We start from the raw sequence: 22687 nt of genomic DNA on the forward strand, positions 1-22687 counted from the left end.
GAGGTTTTTATTTAATACATGTTATTTACCGAAATCATTATTGGAGCATATTTTCAAATAATATTAGTTTTATTTTGGGGGTGTTGCAATATGTTAATATATTAATAGATAATATGTCCAACATATAGAAAAAATATTTGCATCCATATAAAGAGCCTGGTAACACGTGCAGTTTTTCGCATCCTAATTCGTCAGTGTTATCCTCACGTAGAGATAAATCTAACCTCTAGAAGTGCTTGAATTATCAGGCTTCTTTATTTCAAAGTTATATATTCTTTTGATCCCGTTTTCAGTTACCACAAACGTTTTAGTTATTACTGGTTCTCATAAAATCTTAAAGAAAAAAAGAGTGCTAGACTAGCTTATAAGTTAAATGGACTCGAGATTTTCACTGCTCATTTTAATTTTCGTCTCTCTATTCAGTTATAATTCTAGGAAACCGAAAGAATATTTTGTAATATATGGAACAAAGGAAAGAAGAAGAATACCTATAAGTTTTATTGTTCGGTCAACAATAATCAGAACTTTTTGATTCTGGTATACACTTGAGTATCTACAATGCGTGACGGTTCTGTTTATTAGTTTCAGAAACGCTAGTGTTGGTATGAAATATTTTATGAAACAATTTAATTAAGGCATTTGCACATTTTAATAAACTGAAAACTTGTAGAGTAATCAACTTTCATAATTATGAACACAAGCTATTAAAAACGACATGATTTTGAATAATATAGCAAATATGAACAAAGCGAAACCTTACATATTTTAAACACACACACATATAAGTAGCAATACAAACGAGTTGGGTTATTAAAAATATAAACTATTTAGGTTTCAAGCGTAGTCAAGTAGATGCTGTGCTCAGAATGTGAATTCAAGGATTCATGGTTAACATCCTGTCACTGCAAAAACGCCCTCCACAGTTTGGGTTCATCAGTGTACTGTGAAAGAGATGTTTAAGTCCTGGTAATCAGTCAGACAAAACTATCCTGTGTCATAAAATTTGGCAATAGATGTTGAGGACTAGCTGCCTTTCCACTAGCTTAGCAATTCGAAATAAGGTGCGTGTGTCTTTTTGTAGCTCTGTGAGAATATTTTAAAATTCCAATAAAAAGTTTAGAAAGATCGGCCTTTATACTCCAGATGTGTATAAAATAATCGTCATTATTTTTAACAAACGTTTCACCTTTGTGGGTTTATCAGAGTTAATACATACGCACATATATGTTAATCTTGATGAAACTACAAAGGCGAAACGTTGGTTAAAATAAAAAAAATTTTACATATATATAGATCGTAATGGTCATACTTTATAAGCATTTTATCCAAATGTATAAATACTCCAGTATGCCTATAATTTTTGAAAGATAACAAAATAATTATAAAATTCTGAATGTTCATCAGAGGTAGGTATATTTCTTATGTGTATTATTGATACAACATGAAGTTAAGAACTGTAAAAGCATAAAAAATTCACTTTCACCTCCAAATGTTTTAACATTTTCTTTTTCAAACTTTACTTTCCCGGCAAGTTAGCGATAAGTTTATGAACTTACAAACATTAAGGTTAGTAGAAAATAATAGCTTCTAATTGTATGCGTCAAATTTTAATTTTTTATCTCGTCTTTTGGGACCCAGTTTGACACCTCTAACAAAGCCTAGTGATCGTTCTAACGACTAGTTGAAAAAAAACTAACTTCCTGGTGCCTTCAAGTAATACAGTTTTTATTCTTCTAATGTTCAGCTAAACACATTGTATAGAGTTGTAAATGTATTTAAATAATCGTAGAAGGCTATCAACGCTTTTCCAAATTTATCAAAACGTTCTATAATGTTAATCAAATACCAAGTCGAGTTACTTGTTTTATTTAAAATGGCGTATATAAGAAACAAGTATAGTGTTTATTTATACATGCATGTTTCTTTATTTATAATATATTTCACTTGTTATTCCACAAAACGTACCAAACAAGGCGGTTTAAATATTCATTTATGTAATTGGCGGGAATTAACTTCTAGAACAAATGTTTGTGCAGAATAATGTTGAGTTTACAAGACGCATTGCCTTGTAATACTTGGTCTTGTTATGTTCGATTGTTTATGTTTAACATCGAAAAATAAAGAAGTCAACAACAAGTGCGTTCGTTCATGTTCACATATGGACGTAGTTTCACCAGAGCACCAGATATTGTTGATTTGGCCATTGATATAATGGCTGATTTAGTCAGGAAGGAATTTAGATCTTCTGTGTTTTGGTTCTATGTCTTTGACAATTTACATTTCTAATCCCATACTCATACGTATTCTACGTGATTGTGAGGAAACTCAATCATCATTGCTAGAAGATATATTTTCTTTAGATTATAGTTCTGCCATTGATGATTCTGTTATTGCTCAGAGTATTGGGAGTGGCTTTGTTAATTTTCCTCTTCATTACATTTATTTAGTTTCGGACCTAGTTTTGGAACCAGTTGTGGTTGGAGTGAAACCTACTATTCCAGTTAAGAGTGTATCATTATTGTTGGAAAATGATTAGGTTGAGGTAAAAGTTGTTACCGAACCCAAAATGGCTAACAAGCCAAACTCTTTCATCTGAGGTGGCCCGGCATGGCCAAGCGTGTTAAGGCGTGCGACTCGTAATTCGTAATCTGAGGGTCGCGGGTTCGCATCCCTCGCGTCAAACATGCTCGCCCTTTCAGCCGTTGGAACGTTATAATGTGATGGTCAATCCCACTATTTGTTGGTAAAAGAGTAGCCTAAGAGTTGGCGGTGGGTGGTGATGACTAGCTGCCTTTCCTCTAGTCTTACACTGCTAAATTAGGGACGGCTAGCACAGATAGCCCTCGAGTAACTTTGTGCGAAATTCAAAAACAAACAAATCATCTGAGGATGATGCTTTTGCAGGTTTTTCTTGTCTGCTGTGACTCGAGTCCAGATTAAGAAATTAAGCCAAAAATAAATAACAGACAAGTATCCGGAGGACGATCTTTTAACTTTGCTTAAACATTTCTTAATCTGACAGGGATTTGAGGATAATTGTCCTATCGTACTGACAATTCTTCAGCAAATGACAATAATGGACGTGAAGGATTTGGCTCACTTAATGAAGTTCCGTTTGCTAAAAGTAAACTGATCGTTGAAGAAAAATAAAATCCACAAATCTCCCCACTATTTAAATATGCGCTTCGAAAACATGAACTGGAAAAAAGTTCTAAATTGTTATTTTTTAAAATGTGTATTTATGAAGAAATGAAAAACCACCAGATGTGCCAGTTTCAGAGTATTGGGCTGTAGTTTATCAAATCTTTGTTCCGAAAGCATATCATCCTGAAATATCAAACGGCAATCATGAGCTACCATGGGAGGTCATTCAGGTGTCAACAAGACATGTGATAAAATTATGAGACATTTCTTTTGGCCAAAAATTAAACAAGATGTTTCTTGATTTTGTAAAATTTGTCTTACTTGTTAATTAGTCGGAAAGCATAACCAGAAAATTTCTGTTACTTCTTTGAAACCTAGCCCAACTGTTGAAGGATCTTTCAGTCTTGTTGTTCTATATTGTGTTGAAGTTTCGTCAAACCTTAATCAGAGAACCAATGTTTGTTGACTAACATGTGTGCATCAACTTAATTCCCTGAAGCTATCCCTTTGTGAAGCATTTCAATCCAAACATTTTTCAAGGGTTTGATTAATTTCTTTACTGATGTTGGCTTGCAAAAGTAAATTCAGCCTGATCAGGGATCAAGATTTACTTCTGGGTTGTTTCAACAGGTGCTAAATAGATCAAATCTAGTGTATGTCACCCAGAATTACAAGGTGCTCTTGATAGATTTTATTCTTTCTCGAAAAATATCATGTGAACTTACTGTACTGATAACAACTGGGTTGAAGGAGGTAATTTATTGTTATTTGTTGTTCGTGAGTCAGTTCAGGAGTTATTAGAGTTTAACCCGTTTCATTTGGTGTTTGACTATTCAGTGGGTTGTCCTTTAAAGTTGTTGAAGGAATAATGATTCGAAGGTAACCTGAAAATAACACAGATTGGATTACGTTTCCAAGTTTCGGTCCAAACTCTTACGCTCTTGCGAGTTGCCTCTGAAAAAAATTGAAGTCATCCCAAGCTATAAAAAAAAAAGTTTGTGACTGCAAGGCTGAAAAGCGTAAGTTCTGTCTTGGTGACATGTTTATAGTAGTGTTACCCACTATGGGACATCCTCATGGTCTCCCTGTGAGGATGTTCGGAAAGTGAATGCTGAGAACTACGTTGTAAAAATACCTGACCATCGAAAAACTACCCATCCATCTGTAACCTTATTACATCTGAGATGCATCCGAAAATATTTTAGCTGTTGCATTTTCTTCTGATATAGAGCACAGTCGCTTTTATTCAAACACCCGTAAACTGGAAAATATAGAATATAAATGCAACATTAAACTAAATAATTCTGGCCATTTTTGATTGAAAACTCGAACACTTGCCTCCTGTTTCTAATCAAGGCAACATTGCTGTTTGTGATGTAGATATATGTGACGCTTCTCCTGTGGAACAACATCCCTATCGTGTGAATCCAATTAAGGCCGACAATATTCTCAAAGAAATATGCTGAAAACGGCATTATAGAGCGCAGTAAAAGTGATTGGTTTTCACCTTGTGTAGTTATTCCTAAATCTGATGGCTCTATTAGATTTTGTATAGACTTTCAAAAAATAAATGCTCTGACAAAGACAGATTCCTATCCTATTCCAAGAATATTGGATTGTGTTGACTGGAAAAGCTAGATATATCACAAAGTGTGAACTACTAAACGGATACTGGTGGAGCAAAAGAAACATCTACTTCTGTTACTCCTGGCGTATTATATCAGTACAATGGGGATGAAAATTCTCAAGCAACTTTTAAGCGATAAATCAATGCATCAACAAACTATCAGATTTTGGAATTTATGTATATAATTGTGATTTCCAGTGACACCTGAGAAGAACATTTGCGTGTACCACATGATGTTTTTGATAGGCTTAAGAAAACCAATCTCACTATAAATTTGACAAAAGTGACGTTTGTAAAGCCAAAGTTGTTCATTTAGGTCATAACATAACATAATATTTTGGGACTAAAACAAACCTATTCTTCCACCTCAACTGTCCCATCCTCTAAGCCAAACTAAAACTATTAAAAAATTTAAAGCCAGCCCTTATCCTTCATATATCTAACGAGCTTTGTTATAACCTAACTCAAATTTACTGCTTCCACAACATCCGAAGGCAACCTATTCCATAAACCAATCACTCTATTTGAAAAACACAATTGTCATAGCTGAAGATAGCTTCTACATCGAAGGCAACCTATTCCATAAGCCAATCACTCTATTTGAAAAACACAATTGTCATAGCTGAAGATGGCTTCTACATTGCATAAATCTACATTTGTATCACCCAGTTCTATAATTCTCGCTGTTAGGTATGATAAATGTTGATACATCAACATCATCAGTTCCTTTTACAATTTTTAAACTCTTTAATCAGATCTCCCCTAACTCTTCTTTTTTCCAGGAAACACAATTTTATGGGTCTTAATCTCTCCCCATATGACAACCATTCCATCCATGTACCATTTTATTAACCCTCTTCTGAACTCTTTCTAATAATTCAATATCTTTCATAAAGTGAGAAGCTCAAGACTGAACACAATATTCCAAATGCGGCCTAGCTAGTGGTCTAAACAATGAAATGATGACCTCTTTAAACTTGTATTCAGTATTTCTGTAGATACAAACTAAAATCATATTTGTTCTACTACAAGCAACAGCACAATGTTTAGATGGCTTAAGAGACTGATCAACCATTACACCAAAATGCTTTTCTTTCATGGCACTGATGAAATTATTCCCATCCGAATTATACTTATAATTAAAATCATGATAATCCATAATATCTTGCACTAATCATAAATAAAACCCATCTGCAATTTATTTGCCCAAGTTACTAAATGATTTAAATTATTTTGTAAAGCAGTATCATCATCTTTATAGTCAGCAACACTCAAGACCATGATATCATCAGTGGATTTAAGTAATTTATTGATCATTCCTTCATCTACATCATTAATGTAAGTCAAAAACATAATGGTTCAAAGACGAAGCCCAGTACGTGTAACATTAATCAGTTTAACTGAATTCCATTTATAACAACCCTCTGCTTTCCTCTATCAAGTCACATTTCTTTCCAATTAGTTTTAACTTAACCTTCACAATTACAGAGATAAGTTTCTTCACAAGCCTTTTATGCGGCACTTGGTCAAATACTTTATAAAAAATCTCAGTGGCACAGCAGTATGTCTGCCACCTCATACCGCTAGAAACCAAGCTTCAACACCCGTGGGGGCAGAGCGCAGATAACCTATTATGTAGTTTGTGCTTAATTCCAAACAAACAAAACTCTCTGAAATACTGATACACCAAAGTCACACCTTTATCCTTGTCTACACATACAGTAACATTTTCTAAACATGTCAAAAGATTTATAAAGTAAGATTTTTCCCTTAGTGAAACCATGTTGACTATCCGATAAAATTCTAAACTTTGTTAAATAACTTTGTGAAGTATCTTTTATCAGACTTTCCAAAACTTTTCCCACATTTGATATAAGACTAATATGCTTATAATTACTGCGACAACTTCTCTTACCTTCCTTAAAAATAGAAATGGCATTAGCTAATTTCCAATCTGTTGGTGCTTGTCCACTATTCAAGGACTTAAAGCAGGAGGCTCAAATAATCAATCCTTGACCTCCTTTAAAGCCCTCGGGGAAATATCATCTGGTCAAGGATCCTTATCATTCTTTAAACGTCCAACTTTTATTTTAACAAGTTCAGAATTTATGTAATTGTCTTGTTCAACTTTGTTTTCATTTATCAATTGCACGGAATGAGAAATACTGTTCAAGTTTTGATTAGTAAAACTGCAGAGAAAAAAGGAGAATGTAATAATCTAGACATTTTATAATCATCTGATACAAGCCTTTCTTTGTCATCCCTCAAGGATCCTATTCCAATCCTAAAATTTTGTTAACTCCTAGTGTACTTTAAAAATCACTTACTGTTAATTTTATGTTTCATCCAGATTTTTCATACATCATTTTGAATGTTCTAATTTCCTGTTTGACCAACTTTCTTTATCTTCTATAATCTTCTAAATATTTCATAATACCAGTCATTTTAAATTTATTAGAAATATGATGCTTTTTAAAAAAAATTATCTCATACACTCTTTGTGAACCAACCTAGGTTTTACTTAAAGCTATTCTTTCCTTTTTGTAAGGAATATATTTCTTTTAAATATTGAATTTTTTCTTTAAAAATCTTCCACATTTACTCAGTGTCTTCAAGTACCTCAGATGTTCAATTCACAACAGCTAAATCTTACTGCATCCCTTCAAAATATGCTTTTTTAAAAAAAATTGGAATCAAAATATCATTATTCCTCATTTCAGTATGCAGCAAAATATCCAAACCAATAAAGCAATGATTACCTGTACCTAGAAGTTCCCCAATTTCCACTCTCTTGTCAGTTTTGTCTTCCATTATTTGTATCTGGCTATGAAATTTCAGAGCTTTCTATTATTTGCTTTCATTTCTTGGAATTAAATGTCTATAGCTATCCATGAGAAATTAAAGAAATTCATGTTTAATTCTCTCAATATTTTTCAAAACCTTATGTTCTTTATGTTTACTAAAGAAAGGTTCAGGCCATCGTCCTGAGAAACCTAACCCTCTGCCATAATGTAACTGTTAATATAACCATTCATTGATAAAGAATAGTCGAAACGTCAGCAATGCGCAGTGTAACTTCTTAACCTCTTGTCTATAACTTCCAATTAGGGATGGCTAGCATGCATAAAGTATATTTGCACACAGTTCAAGAAACAAAGAATTATGTAACATCTGTAATTACAGTAATAGTTGATTATTCCTATTTGCAACAAAGATTATGTTTGTAATGCTAAAAAACACACAGTTAACACCTCATTAAAATAAAGCTAGATATATGTCAAGCTAAACAGACAACAGTTGATGACTAATTACAGTAAAACTCTACGTGTATATAGCTAACAAGAACACAGCTTGTACCTATTTACGATAATGTTTTATGTGAATAAAGTTAATCAGATAACAGTTCCTGCGTGATAAAGGTAACGTTCTATATCTGTGAAGTAAAACATAACAACTGATACACAGTTACGTTAACGTTCTATTTATGTAAAGTTAAACAGATAACAGTGGATATTTAACAACTTTTAACGTACATCAAGGCACTAGTATCAGGATTTGTCAACACGATACATAAAATAACGAAACTATATATTTAATATCCTACCTTGTAATTGGATTAATGTAACGACTTATAACAAAGCTCAGCAGGCATAATATATGTGTGTATATCTAAAGACACAAGAGTACACATACAAGCAGTAAGTTCGTCATAAAGTAAGGGGTGAAAAACACCAGCCATAAAAGTCATTTGTGGAAGGAGATTAATGTTAACATAAATCTTGATGTATAATTATGTCAAGGATTCTAAAGCAATTGAACAAAATATAAGATTATATTTCAATAGGCGTGGCTTATGTCGACCATATTGTTGATTTAAACAAATAACTTAATTTGAAAGAGTAGCATTCACAGAACTAACAGTCATATGTTTTCCACCAGTTTTCTGGCGATCTTGTCTTGTGACCAGGCAAGCTGGGAGTGGTACAGAAGATGGGGAACAGACTGAAGACAAATTAGGTTATCAATCTGTCCTGCTGTTTCTGTTGAAAGGTATTACGATATAACTTATTGTCATTACTGGTTGTTTCTCCCGGGTTTGTTGCATTGGAAAAACTGGATCCATGTAGACTTACAGGGTAGTCATTAACTGTAAACAGTCATAAAGAAAAACAAAATTCTGAGAAAAATCTTTAGAAACTAAAACTTTATTCGTTTTGTTATTCTCATAGTTTCTGTAAAACTTTGTGTCATTAAACTTTTTTTTTTTTTGAATTAAGCACAAAGCTATACAATGGGCTATCGGTGCTCTGCCCACCACGGGTATCGAAACCCCGTTTTCAGCGTTGTAAGTCCGCAGACATACCGCTGAGCCACTGGGGGAACCGCTAAACTTTTAATAATAAAGTAAATAAAACATATACAATGTTCCGCTGTTAAAAGATATTGTAAAAAAAAAGGCCATACAAGGATTTCCTCGTAACCTGAAAACATCTACATGTCTAATTCGATATATAATTTTACAAATTGAATTGAAATAAATATTTGTCTGACATTTCGGCAATTTTTGCATTATATTTTTAACTTAACTTTCGTTTTTAAGTGTTTGAAAACTTTCTATTTTGAATAAAATATTTCGAAGTAACACACTAAATTTTACTTCCATATAGTTTGGTAGTTTATCAAAGGAGCAATTCTTCTTCGATGTCTCGGTGTCAAGGAATTGGTTTTGACGGGGATTTAATAGCAGCATTTACGTAATTAAAACATCACACTGAGTTTTGACTGAGGTGTTTAGTGTTCGTGGTTTTAAACACGACATTTATAAGAAGCATTACATAATACGAAATTTTGAAAAAAAAGCACCAAAACAAAAATACGAATGGTACAAATACGTAACAAAGTATTCATATAGAATCAATCTATAATACTTTATAAATACCAAATAATACTAAGTAATAACCTAGACTAATGTTAGTAACTTTAAAAGCAGTTCCTAAATGATAAAGGTTATTTGAACGTTACAGGTCCAGTGGGGATGAAGAACAAAAACTTCATAAACCGAGTTATTAGCCTTCTTCGTTAGTTTTGATGACAGGTCAGAGGGCGCTAAAATACCAACAAGTCAACGTGTGAAACAAAAGAATAAGCCGGAGCCTGCCCATACTTCATAGGCGGGTTGCTAGCTGGTTGATCCCGCCATTAACCCGTTCGACTAGCTAATACTCCGTCTACAAGCGCAATCAGGTGACCCCAACGGCCTTCTCGTCATAAATAAAGTAAATAAGTCATACGAGGAGTGAACTCGGAGTATAAATCATCTTAGTTGAGACGAAATACCCTTGGGGTTCTGAAAAAAGTCTCGTTATTCTGTGATATAAAAATATTTTTATTGCTAGCAGATGGCGCTACATTCCTATTATTACAAGTCTTCGATTTCTCACGAAGAGTATCGTGTTTTTCTCTACTGTTAGGTATAATCTAAAGGCTTTCATACATCTTATTGGTTTATCGTTTTTATTTTGTTTACCGCAACAAATATTGAATGACAAATTATTGTTTTAAGACTGAAGTACCTAGAAACATGCCAGAAGAGTATGTCTGAAAGTATCCGTAAAGTTTGGCCCTCTGGAATATTTATATAAACATTCTTTTATGATCGAAACGGGTGTGGCCTGGTATTTGTATTCCCGGATTATGAATCTTATGATTCAAGGTTCGGAAGCCATTGCTCCTAAAATACCAACTAAAACCAATTTATTCGGTTACTTCCCATAGACAGCAAGGTGGGATTTGACTGTCGTTTTTACAACGCTCTCACAGCCTTGAAGTGCGGAACTAAAGTACGAACATAAATTGATACTCAAACAATGTATATATAAGAAAGTAACCTTTAAATGTTTCGGCTATAAAAATGTTTTTCAATAGCTGCAAAAGAAATTTAAAAGAATAGCACAAAGTTTACTTTCAGCTAGAATATTGTTATTTAAATGTTGCTGAATAGGACATAAATGGGAAGATTTAATCTGTCCTTAATTGTCTGAAGCTAGATATTTTCATTTAATATTGTCCAAACAATACATATATATATATATATCCAAAACGTAACATCCTAGATGATGTTTGTAACAGATTTACTGTTGCAGATTTATTTTAGTGCCTGAGTTTGTTTCATTGTAGTTTTCTTTTTTTGCCTGTGACATATATTGTTGGTTGTGTTGTGTGCGAGTCCCGCGTGTTATCGAAGTTTGTAGAACGTTCTTGTGTGTAAGAATAAAATATGTAATGGGTGCGTATGTAATACTTGTGATTAACAGTATTGTTGCAAGCGATTTTTGGTGAATGTTCTAGAGTCTCTGCGCCGAGAAATAAGATTATTATTATTATCGGATAGTTACAGTCAGTGTCCTATAGGCCAATGAAGGTATAACTGTGGTTAACGACTTTTAATAGAAAAACTACAGAATTGGACGAGGAACGTTTACAGATTTCGAACATTACAAACCGTTTAATTTCAGTGAAGTACTTCGACGTTACAATTTCTACAAGGATATTAAACATCATCGCCGGTAAATGTCTGCGGTGTAAGGCCATTCAAGCTAGTTAGCTTAAGCGATGTGTGTGACAATATCAACTCTGAGTTAATTCGCTCGTCGTGAACCTAGTTTGTCGATAAAATATTCAGTCCTAGGCGGAATATAAGAATCGGTACTGTTTGTATGTTTGTAAAACTATTGTATATAAACCATAATTTGTAATAACTATTAGTAATAACTGTTATTACACCCCCTACTAGTCCAGCGGTATGTCTACGGATTTACAACGCTAAAATCAGGAGTTTCAATTCCTCTCAGTGGGCTCAGCAGATAGCCCGATGTGGCGTTGCTATAAGAAAAAAACACACAAACACACACCGTTATCATAAAATGTATTGTTTTTTATGTTTGTATATTAAAATATATTTGAGTTAAAAAAAGACATTCTGTATATCAATCCTGTTGTCAAATATCACAAATTTAATATATATTAACATTTAATTAACTACTAAATTCAATTTTAAATTTCTGGTTATTTGAAATAGTAAAAGGTAAAGTACGTTATTTTATAAATCGGAGACTCATCTGAAATAGAATAATAATTGATAACATGCTATAATATTGTTATTTATTGTTGTCAACTAGCAATAAGAAACAAAAAAAGATAACCATATTTTTAGTTACCTGAAGCTATAGTAGTTTTCTTTAGCCACATCACTGTTATTCGCTTGCTCCTAAATTATTCTGTTTGAATTGTCTGTAGCCAGACTAACGGGTACTAAACAGTATGAATCAGGTAAGTAAATCCTAGTATTCAATGATCTTCACAAGTTTTGTTATTTAATAGTTGTTAAACAACGTGTAAACAGTAGGACGAACGTTAATTTATGTTTTATTCATGTACAGTATTGTTACTTATTGGCTGACGAGCACAATGAAACAAGAAGATAAATATTGCCTTCACTTTTCATTAGTTATAATATTGTTAGTCAACGTTTGGTTAATAAACACGAACAAAAATAAACACTTTGGCTTCAAGTTTATTCAGCTAGGTTATTATTATTTAATTGTTCATAAATAATTCATAAAGAAGGAGATTAAACTTAGTTTCTGTTGTTTTTAACTACAGTTTTGTTAAGAAATGACGTCAAACAATGTATAATCAGGTAGGCAAAATTTAGTTTCTTCTTTATTCAATTAGAGTATTGTCATTGGATGGCGCTAAACAAATAAGCGACTCCTAGTTTCTACTTAGTTTAGTTAGAGTATTCTTATCTAAGTGTTTCTAAACAACATAAACAGGAAGTTTTATACCAGTTTCATTTTATCACCAGCTAAAGTATAGTTCATTCAAACAGTTTTTGGCTAACCACATTTCTCATGCATAACTAACTTTTTCTTTTTATTGTAAATTTAAGCTTTTTTTTTGTTCAACTGTTTTCAAATATAGCCATTTCATTGCTTTAAAACAACAGTATAGACGGGATGTAAGCCTTTTGTTCTTTTCGCTAGAATATCGTTATTCAAGGGCCGCTAATCAACACATAACTAAGAGCTGCTCCTAAATACCCCTGTGTCACACAGCGGTCTATACTGTAGTTTCTAGTAAATATATTAAAAGTTAAGTAAGATAAATAGCATAACACTCTAGAGAAGAGAAACCGTATATTCACAACTTGAATATAAACATCTATATATAACTTTTCATTCTATAGAAAAGTAGAGTAGTCCTCATTTATTAGGCGTGTGAATAAGACAAAATGCGCTGTTGAAGGCTTATGGAAGTGATGCGTATAATCTTATATATATATATATATAATGCATTCAGGAAACAAGTTAAGATAATTCCATAAGACATGCACTGTTTTTTTAAAGAAAAAATAGATAAAAATGATCAATCTTTAGAGCTAACTTGACACGCTCACAGTGGAGTGTTATTAAAGAAAACTGAACTTAAATTGAAAATTGTGGTATTTTCTTTTACAAAGAAAATTTGGAAAAATTATGTTGGATAATATTAACTACCTCTCTGACACAACGATAGGGCTTGTAACATGAAAACTCAGGGTTTGATACCCGCGATATAGACAGCAGTATAGTTTTAAGCTTAAAGAAAAACACTGCTTGATATTTTACATGGGTGACAATGTTTTCTAAAAGTCTTAACTATATCAAGTTATCCTTCATTGTTTACTCATGCTTATTACTGAATTTTGTTAATTAACAATAAAATAAACATTTATTCTAACAGTTCATTTTAATCAAGATGAAAGATGGGTGTCCTGCTACGTTATTCAAAGCAGGTCGGTTTATTCCAAGTGGTGTTTGTTATCTTAGTATTATTTAGCTTTCTAACATAAAGTTCTGCTATAATTGTCGACTGAGATAGGCTTTGACCACTTAAGATTTCGAATGTCAATCTTTCTTTGTGTGTTTTACTATGAGAAGCTATTTCCATGCAACTGTCTACAGTCAATAAATAAATGAGGTGTGGGATGCTGTAGGCTAAGGTAAGTTTTAATTTGAAATTAATCCAACAAGTAAAGAACAATAATGGAAGTTAAGTAAATAAGCAGACGTATCAAGTGTGTTTGCCCTGCCTTCTTTTTTTTATTTTAATGTAACTATCCTGGGTTCTGGTTTAATTTGTTCATGCTTTGAACATCGTTACTGAAATTAAACTCAAAATATAATTGAAGGTATGAAAATTCTATATTATTATTTGTTTGAAAATTAAATATAAGCACAAATGTTTCGTTTCCAATATACAGATACAAAAAATATAGACACGATATAAGATAAAATATAATAATCTAATCGAAAAAAATTAGACATTACCCCCTGATCTGAATAACGTAAACTTAAAGCTCGATCATGCACAAAACTCAAGTCATAGTAGTTTTGTGGTTGTCAAAAATTGCGTAGTGTGACGTAGTTGAGTTATGTTATTCTTTTGTGTTTTCTTATAACAAAGCCACATCGGGCTATCTGCTGAGTCCACCGAGGGGAATCAAACCCCCCTGATTTTAGCATTGTAAATCCGTAGACTTACCGCAATACTAATGGGGGACTTATACTTTGATAAAATACGGAAAGTAATTCAACTTTTTGTATAAATACCACTTACGCTGCTCATTAGATGGATCCTGTATAATGGTATAACATAGAGACAACTGAAGCCGCGAATTAGATGAATCCTGTACAATGTCTCAACTTGAATCTTCAGAGAGCTATCGAAACCTTCAAGTTTTAATTTGATTTTTTGTAATATTATATATGTCTTCTAAAACATGTTATTGGGATAAATAAAAAATATGCTTTTGAAATTCTCACGTTTCTTCTTTTGTTATTTAAAAAGGATCTGCATTACATTTGAGTAGCTTGGAATAGGCGTAAAAGCACAGTATAAGTTAACTGTTACGAACCAGTTTAAAACCCGATAATTCCTCCGTTTTCACTCAAATAAAGCTATCCATTCATCAGGGTAAAAATACACTTGAAACAGTAATGAATAGCAAAGGAGCTCCTACAAGAGCCATTTAGTCTTATGTAGAAAATATTTACGATTTCAAGTCTGTTTTATAGCATATTGATATTTGTCCCTACGAGTGGGTTCTGATTAGTATATTCTAATGCACGACAAGATACAAATACAGACGTACAAATAGATACACACATATAATGAAAGTTTTTTATCAATACAGATTTATGTCTGAAACTGATTCAAGTGTATCACTCCTAATATACTTATTTTACAGTCTTTGAATACTCTGTGGATAAATATGATTTTTTTTAGCAACAAAACGCTTTTTTCTAATTGAGTTCACTCACTCATGCATATAGTATAGGCATACGCTGCGCTAATTAAAAGAATAGGCCTATACTATCGTAAGATAATTATAAATTTTATATAAGGTCATATGATGGAGTAAACATTTTTTTATATGTAAGAATCCGCATAATATAACATTTCTTAAACACGCTCATCTTACGTTTTGTTCCTTCTTTTGATAGATTTTCTTATAATTACATTTTACTACGTTCGTAAAGATAGTTCCATTTACAGAAACATTTCTTGGTGGGCTCTATACCTGATTGAGATATTTTTACATATACTTATTTGTTATTTGTTATACACTTTTCTATAGATGGCCCCTTTTATATTGAATATTCTTTACAGATAGTCAGTCCTCTTTGGTGATACAGATTTTTTAATAGGCACTTCCTTCATGCGTGGTATTCCACGTGAGGAATACGTGCGTACGAGTAAACATATTCGGAGGTTCAAGAGGAGGTGCTTGTTCAAGGTTAATGTAACAAATTCATCCGATATAAAGAAAACCATATAAAACTATTTGAAGTGTGAGACAAACATATTTTATAATTTCCAGGAAAACAAAACTAAATGAAAATTTACAGAAATAAAACATGACAAAACTATAATATACAACTTAGGTAGTTCCCGCTGGTACAGCGGTAAATCTACGTATTTACAGCGCTAAAATCAGGGGTTCGATACCTTTCGGTGGACTCAGCAGATAGCACGCTGGGGCTTTGTTATAAGAAAACACACACACACAAGTTAGATAAACTTGTAACATTAACACATGAGATGACCACACATGATATGAGCCATCCCTAATTTAGCAGTATAAAACAGAGGGCTATTTGCCCCAGCCATCCATAATTTAGCAGTATAAAACAAGAGGGAGGATAGCTAGTCATCACTACCCACCACCAAATTTGGGCTACTCTTTGCCCAATGAATAGTGGGATTGACTATAACATTATAACGTCCTCATGGCTGAAATGGCAAGCACGTTTCGTGTAACAGAAATTTAAACCCGTGACCTTCAGATTACGAGTCGAGTGCCCCAACCACTTGGCCATGCTGGGCCCAGATTTAGAAATATCCTTTAAAACAGGACTGAAATAACACAATAGTTTGTTTTGTTTTTGTTTGTTTTTGAATTTCGCGCAAAGCTACACGAGAGTTATCTGCGCTAGCCGTCCCTAGTTTAGCAGTAAGATTAGAGGGAAGGCAGCTAGTCATCACCACCCACCACCAGCTATTGGGCTACTCTTTTACCAACGAATAATGGGATTGACCGTCACATTATAACGCTCCCATGGCTGAAAGAGCGAGTATGTATGGTGCGTCGGAGATTCGAACTCGCGACCCTTAGATTACGAGTCAAACGCCTTAACTAACCTGGTCATGTCGGGCCTAACACAATAGTAATAAAGGAACAATATAAGTTGATAAAAATCTCATCAAATGGAACAGACTGTTAAAAGTCTAGACAATGGAAAAATCGTTTCGAAAAGTTCGTGTGTCCTTTTCGTTCTCATGTTGTTCTCTGAAATTGAAAATTAAACAAGAAAGAAAACGTCATAAACACCAGGGACGCGTTGATAGGAAAAGGGTAACGTCACATGATAACAGCATTTTCACCAGAAGGCACGTTGCTGGGAAGAGTGACATTACAAACATCAACATTATAGTCCTTCACTTCAATATGGTAATATTATTTCATTGTTTATTATAAACAATTTTAACATAAATATATATAAATGTTTTGGCAAAACATTTGATCTTTGCACGTTATATCATTATATTTATAGCTTTGGCTTCTATAATTAAAAGATTTTATCCGTTTAATTTTTCAAGTTCATAAGACAAAAGTATGTTTTCAAAACCCAATTGGAAAATATATATATACAAAGAGAAATCAAAAATAAAGTTTTCTAACACATTTGAACTCCTCAATAGTAAGAAATTTAGAGAGAGAACCTGATAATTCTAAACTAAAACCACCTTTCTCAACTGTATTCTAGAGATTTGAATCAGTAGATTCATGTAAATTTATCTTACAAGTTCTTTTCTGAAATACAACTTTTATAATCTATCTTTATCAACTTGAGACAGGGTGGTCTCCAAATACATCCAGATATCTTCATCATGATATAACATAACACATATATGATGCACTTAACTAGGAAAATCAAAATTACATATCTCACAGTTCTGTTTTATATGAGAGGACAAATAAATACGCTCAGCACAAAGCTGAAATAACAGATTTTTAAGGCTTTATTATCATCAAATATCAGCTTTGAATTATTTTGAGTTAGTTGATTTGTATATGAATCTATAAATCAAATCTGTTGAAATAACTTTTACCATTCTGATTAATATAAAGCAATTAGTATTGTAGAAATAGTATTAACATTAGAAAGAATAGTAAACTAGACAGAAACATCGTTTGGCCATTGTATAAATTTTGCTATTCACTTTGGAAAGATGCTAAACCTTCTTTCATGAAGTGTAATTTACTTCTTCCATAGTCTTTCTATTAAGAGACATGCATTTTAAATTCTTCACTAAATGTGGCTATCAAGATATAATAGTCATTCCCCGGTGGATATGTTTGAGATTGTTCTAATAAATCATCTCTTTTAACTAAGATCAACGAACTTTTCTTTGCAGCCAAAGTAGACTAAGAAATTATAACATTAGTATTAGTTAGTGACATGTAACAATTGTACGTATAAAAAGTAGTAAGAATGAAAAACGACAAATAAGAATAATATCTAAGAGACAAAATCATACTTTTACGTCTCATATATTTTATATTAGTGAACTTGTTCAGCATGAGACTGATACTAGGCTAAAGAGTGTTCCACTATTGTTATAGCTAAATGAACAGTCACGTGAACTTGGGGCAATTAATCTATTTTTCGATCTTATTCACCTTTACGTATACACAGTTGTTTTGAACATTCTAGGATAGAAAATTGTTACCAGAATTGGATAATAGAGCTCCAAAACTAGAATTCAGCTAAATTAAATAAAAAAAACATACACGATTTTTTTAATTGCCAAAGTCGGGAGTTCTACGTAATTCCAGGGGGCAGTGTTAGACTATCAGGTTTGATAGAACATAAAAGTACGTTATTGTTTGCTGCTGTTCTTGTTTTCGAATTGAATGTTGAAAACATCCTTTTCCATCATGTTAAAAGATACGTAAGAAAGCCAGTAAAATAACTATCTAGCTCAACTTCTAGCTAGTAGAAATGAAGAACTAAAATATTATGGTATATGATGTCATCCCTCTCATAACAATTTATCCCTTGTAATGCTCCTTATGGTGGCAGCAAACATCTGTTTCTTGAGTAGGACCCCAACTACTGCCCATATAATATCACAACTTTTTATTTTGGCACTTTTTGCGGGTCAAGGCTTATGAGCCATAGTTGAGGAAATTCTATTGGTTTTGAGGAAATAAATATATCATTTCAACACACATGCTGCATGTTTGGAATCATTGCTCTGCTTAAGGACGAATCCCTCTTTAATTAGTCATATTCTAGAGAAAATGACATATAGATCAGAAACTACCTGTACTTATTTATCAGTAGTTGAGGTACCATTAATTTTGTATAGATCACTGACACTGTTGGTTGAGATGCAGCCGTAACTTCCATTGATTTTCCATTGTGGTTCACTGCAAACATTGTACATTCATTATCGTACTATTTTCCTCTCTGCTATGAAACAAACTATCATTAACTTTAGTTAAATAATTCAGTTTTTGACTCGTTTATAAAGTGTATACGTCTACAATGTTACATTTTCGTTTCTATGTGATGTGTGAATTCATTGAGACAACTTCTTACTAATGTTTATCTTCCTTTTCTCAAAGTAGCAATCACACTCGTATTTACAGAAATATCTCTATTCGACTGTTGTCTATATTATGAAGAATATTTTCTCAGATACTTAACAACATTTTTGGAATGTTTTACTTTGTTATCTTGGCCATTTATATTTTTAATAGCGCCAGTTTTAGATCTTTGCGTACAAGGATTCTACTGACATACTGAGTCTTTCTCTCCCGGTAAAACGTGATTTCTAAATATTTTCATGTGGTACTTTAGTTTAAGAGCCATGATTTAAAAAAACGAAAAACTTTGTCATTACGAGACAGAGTATGCTTGCGTTTACTTCTATAAGCTTTATATAAATTGTAATTTATTGATTGGTTGGATAACCACCAGTTAATACATAAACTATCAACATGTAACTACGTGCTGGTGCTTTGTTTGTTGTTTTTATTATTTTCGCACAAAGCTACTCGAGGGCTATCTGTGCTAGCCGTCCATAATTTAGCAGTGCAAGACTAGGGGGAAGGCAGCTAGTCATCACCACCCACCGCCAATTCTTGAGCTACTCTTTTACCAACTAATAGTAGGATTGACCGTCACATTATAATGCCCCCACAGCTGAAAGGGCGAGCATGTTTGGTGCGATCGGGATTCGAACCCACGACCCTCAGATTACGAGTCGAATGCCTTAACCCACCTGGCCATGCCGGGTCGGGCTGGTGCAGTTAGTATTTATCGGATAAAGGGGTGACATTCTGATAATGTTTGCTTTTTAAGCCCGTATCCTTCCAAAATCCATAATTGTTTCCAATAATGTTTATTACAACGTATATATATGTGTATTTAACTGTGTCACACATATAGATTTAATAATATCTATCATGTATACCCCTACAACACTGACTAACATAACATGAAGACAATAAAGAAAATTTACTGCTACAGACAACTATCTAGGTGTGTGTCTGCAATACTCACATTTTCACGCCATTATGTAATGAATAAGAAATCAGTTCTGTTGCATTATGATAATAATTATCAATGACTAAGCCTAATGTTGTTCATGCTGTTTGAACGTACAGCCAGTCACACTTTTGTCCCAACTGGAAAATGTTTATAGTCCTTCCATATCTATAGATTCTTCCTTTGCATATGTGAGGGTTCATGTGAAAGCTTAATATACAGATACCACATAAAATTTAAATGAATCTAACGCAAATAGCTAGTAATGATCATCATTGAATTTTAAATAAGTGTTCTGATTATAAAAAATACAAATTCTTTGCTTGTTGGAGTGATCATGGTCAGCTTTCCCAGACGCTTATAAGTTTTTATTCTAAGTCATAATATACCAGAGGTTGACAATTGTACTGTGGTCAGTCTTATTTTATTTCATGTCATAATAAATCAGTTTAACATTTCTTCTAAGCTGTTGGTGTGCATCGCTATCGTCTTTCTTCTTTATCTGGTACTTCTTAAGCTGCCAGAGAAACCAGATACTTTCTTTTCTGTTGTCAACCAGATTAAACAGAACAGAGACAGTGGTCTTATCACTACATGACTCATGAATACTCTCGGTATCTGTATTCTTGTTTTTTCAGAACATGATATCATGATTTTCACTGTTAAAAAAAAAAAGAACCACAGTAGGTCCGCTTGTAAACTAATAGATAATGAATAGTATATTGTGATCATGTTTTTGTTGTATAAGAGGGTTTTGTTAATATCCAAGTTCTTTCTCTCTTCCTTTGACGTGGCTAGCATTCTTTCTAAGCAACACATTTACTGCAGTGTCTGAACCACTTCCCAACATTTCCTTGGGAAAATGCCCAGAAAAACTGTTTTGAAGATTGGTTGTAGTTGTGTCCTTTAGTTCTTGCTTGGTGTAAAGTATTAAGAATATCCTGTTTCGAATAACTCAGAACTTCTGCCTCCAGTAGCTCTCAAGCTTCTAGTTGATCACTAGCACCACAAGCCAAATTTCATAGTGAATAATATCTGCCCCACTTGTTAATGTGTAAAACCTACTTGTAGAAGTTACTCACTAATCATATCTCGTCTACTCTTTTCATCCAGCAACGGAATTCTAGTGTGAAGAGACTGAGTGTTGCAGAGAAACACCTCCATGAGGTCAGACTTGGTTCTATGGTGATGGAGTTCGTATACTAGATTTTCTTCCTTTTTAGAAAATGTATGTTGACCACTTTGGAAACTGAAGAAAGGTCAAACTGTGGTTTATTCACTCAGTGGAAACCCAGATCTTGCACTGGAAAGTTTGACAAACTGACAGAGAGTGCTCCATATTCGAGTAAGTTGTCTCATGGGTCCATAATTTAACAAATATCTATTTTTGATGGCCATAAACTCTTACAAAATTGACATTTCGTACTATCAAATGAGTAACCATGACAATCCATAGATTTAATAAAGGTAAAAAAAAATGCACATTGAGCTCGACCTCAAAATAAACCACATTCTGGTCACGGAACCAGAATAGGTCAATACAACTTACTTTGTGGTATGAATATGCACAATGAGGATTAGATCCATAACAAATAAAGTTTGAGAAACTCTGATGGCCAAAAGTTAATTAAAATAAATGAACCAAAGTAAAGGGAACCAAAAAATAGCTATGAACAAAACCCACTTTATTTATCCATCAGAAACCAAAAACAAGAAGGAATTACAGCAAAGCAGAACTTAACAAGTTTGGAACTGGACATAATTGTGATATGAAACTTTGGTGCCCTTATTACAATAGAGAGAAAGGCTGAATAACATTCTGGTCACGGTACCAGAATAGGTCAATACAACTTACTTTGTGGTATGAATATGCACAATGAGGATTAGATCCATAACAAATAAAGTTTGAGAAACTCTGATGGCCAAAAGTTAATTAAAATAAATGAACCAAAGTAAAGGGAACCAAAAAATAGCTATGAACTAAACCCACTTTATTTATCCATCAGAAACCAAAAACAAGAAGGAATTACAGCAAAGCAGAACTTAACAAGTTTTGAACTGGACATAATTGTGATATGAAACTTTGGTGCCCTTATTACAATAGAGAGAAAGGCTGAATAACATTCTGGTCACGGTACCAGAATAGGTCAATACAACTTACTTTGTGGTATGAATATGCACAATGAGGATTAGGTCCATAACAAATAAAGTTTGAGAAACTCTGATGACCAAAAGTTAATTAAACTAAATGAGCCAAAGTAAAGGGAACCAAAAAATAGCTATGAACAAAACCCACTTTATTTATCCATCAGAAACCAAAAACAAGAAGGAATTACAGCAAAGCAGAACTTAACAAGTTTGGAACTGGACATAATTGTGATATGAAACTTTGGTGCCCTTATTACAATAAAGAGAAAGGCTGAATACTTAGAATACTTATGTGTACTATGCTGATAGGACAGTAGGAAAAATCACAACATAAGAATTGCTTTTTAACCCTTCTTGCTAGATTGAAGACTTACCTACAACTCCTGGATTCTACCAATGTGGAGCCGTTTGTTTGTTTGTTTGTGAATTTCGCACAAAGCTACAAGAGGGCTATCTGTGCTAGCCGTCCCTAATTTAGCAGTGTAAGACTAGAGGGAAGGCAGCTAGTCAATACCACCCACCGCCAACTCTTGGGCTACTCTTTTACCAACGAATAGAGGGATTGACCGTCACATTATAACGCCCTTGACTGAAAGGGCGAGCA

This window comes from Tachypleus tridentatus, chromosome 7 (assembly GCF_004210375.1).
Source record: "Tachypleus tridentatus isolate NWPU-2018 chromosome 7, ASM421037v1, whole genome shotgun sequence".
NCBI lineage: Eukaryota > Metazoa > Arthropoda > Merostomata > Xiphosura > Limulidae > Tachypleus > Tachypleus tridentatus.